Genomic DNA, 2,500 nt, shown 5'->3' on the forward strand with positions numbered 1-2,500 from the left:
GGAAGTATTTATTTATATTTTCCAACCATTAAAAATCCAGAAATTCATAAAAAATAGGAACCAGCTCGGAATGACCCCAAATTTTGTGGGAAGCCTCACAAAAATATGATGGATTTTACTGGACTGATAACGTGTATAAAGCTTTCCATTATCATAGCAAATTGCGGGAAAAACAGCAGTTCGCCTGCTGCGCGGGGGGCATCGGGCTGGCACCAGCCCCGCCTAGCCTCTATCGCGCGGGGGGCTGGCACGCCTGGCCCGCGCGGGGGGCTGGCACGCCTGCCCGCGGGGGGGTGGCACGGGGGGGTGGCACGCCTGCCCGCGCGGGGGCTGGCACGCCTGACCCGCGCGGGGGGCACGCCTGCCCGCGCGGGGGGCTGGCACGCCTGACCCGCGCGGGGGCTGGCACGCCTTGCGCGCGCGGGGGGCTGGCACGCCTGCCCGCGCGGGGGGCTGGCACGCCTGGCCCGCGAGGGGGGCTGGCCCGCCTGGCCCGCGCGGGGGGCTGGCCCGCCTGGCCCGCGCGGGGGGCTGGCCCGCCTGGCCCGCGCGGGGGGCTGGGACGCCTGCCCGCGCGGGGGGCTGGCACGCCTGGCCCGCGAGGGGGGCTGGCACGCCTTGCGCGCGCGGGGGGCTGGCACGCCTGCCCGCGCGGGGGGCTGGCACGCCTGGCCCGCGAGGGGGGCTGGCCCGCCTGGCCTCGCGCGGGAGCTCGCCCCTGCTGCCCAAGGCCTGTCCCGCGCGGGCGGGGGGCTGGCATGGCCTCGCGCGGGATCTCGCCCCTGCTGCCCCAGGCCTGTCCCGCGCGGGCGGGGGGCTGGCAGGCCCGCCCCGCGCGCGGGAGCTCGCCTCAGCCTCCAGGCGCGCGCCCCAGGCCTGTTCCGCGCGGGCGGGGGGCTCTCAGGGCCCCGCGCGCCAGGCAGATCGCCCAAGCCTCCAGGCGCGCGCCCCAGGCCTGTCCCGCGCGGGCGGGGGGCTGCCATGGCCGCGCGCAGGCGCTCGCCCCAGGCCTGTCCCGCGCGGGCGGGGGGCTGGCAGGGCCCCGCGCGCGCGCGCCCAAGCGCCCAAGGGCCAAGGGCCAAGGGCAAGGGCCCTAGGGCCCAGGGCCCCAGGCCCTCAGGCCCCAGTGCCCCAGTGCCCAGGGCGCAGGCGCGGCGCGCGCGCGCGCGTGCGTGTTTCGTCTTTGATAGTCGGGTCTTCGCCGGCCGGAAATCGGGTCTTCTATACCGGGGCTACACCCCTGGCAGGCCCGTGGGCACCTGCCACCTGGCCCGCCCCAAGACCAGGCAGGGGGCACCCCCCTAAAGAGCAATAAGTGTCATTGGAGCTCTAGCAGAGGGAGACACTACTAGGTCCCAGCTGGCCCCCCCCTCTAAAACCTTCAAAAAAAATTATTTGAAGCTGAAATTTGGCACAGAGGCTTGGAAAAATCCAATCTAACTGTAATATTTTTTCCCGAATTTTTAAAAATCGGGAATTATTTATTTTTATTTTCCTCCCATTAAAAATCCCGAAATTCATATAAAATAGGAACCGGCTCGGAATGACCCCAAATTTTGTGGGAAGGCGCACAAAAATATGATGGATTTTACTGGTCTGATAGGGTTTGGAAAGCTTCCCGTTATCATGGCGACATGCGGGAACCACAGCAGCTCGCCTCCCGCTCGGGGGGCGTCGGGCTGGCACCACGGACTGTCCCCTGGGCTGCCATGGCCGCGCGCGGGCGCTCGCCCCAGGCCTGTCCCGCGCGGGCGGAGGGCTGGCAGGGCCGCGCGCGGGAGCTCGCCCCAGCCTCCAGGCGCGCGCCCCTGCCTCTCCACGCCCGCGCGGGGGCAGCCAGGCCCGCGCGGGGGCTGACTAGACGAGGGGGGCTGCCAGGGCCGCGCGCGAGCTGGCCCCTCCTGCCCTTGCCTGTCCCGCGCTGGGGCTGGCAGGGATGTCGCGCGAGCTCGCCCCTGCGGCCACAGGCCTGGTCCTCGTGGAGACACTACTAGGTCCCAGCTGCCCCCCCCCCCTCTAAAACCTTCAAAAAAAATTATTTGAAGCTGAAATTTGGCACAGAGGCTTGGAAAAATCCAATCTAACTGTAATATTTTTTCCCGAATTTTTAAAAATCGGGAATTATTTATTTTTATTTTCCTCCCATTAAAAATCTCGAAATTCATAAAAAATAGGAACCGGCTCGGAATGACCCCAAATTTTGTGGGAAGGCGCACAAAAATATGATGGATTTTACTGGTCTGATAGGGTGTGGAAAGCTTCCTGTTATCATGGCGACATGCGGGAACCACAGCAGCTCGACTGCCGCGCGGGGGGCGTCGGGCTGGCCCCTGGGCTGCCGAATTCCCTGGCACTGCCTTGGCTGCCGAATTTTTCTGCGGGCATCACCGTGCTGCGGACTGACCATGCCTATCGGTCTGCCACTGCCCGCTGTCCTTGACGCAGCACTTCTTGTCAGCACAGATATGGATATGGCTTGTTCAACGCTGTTACAGCAGGC

Source organism: Salvia splendens, unplaced genomic scaffold (assembly GCF_004379255.2).
Source record: "Salvia splendens isolate huo1 unplaced genomic scaffold, SspV2 ctg105, whole genome shotgun sequence".
NCBI classification, from domain to species: Eukaryota; Viridiplantae; Streptophyta; class Magnoliopsida; order Lamiales; family Lamiaceae; genus Salvia; species Salvia splendens.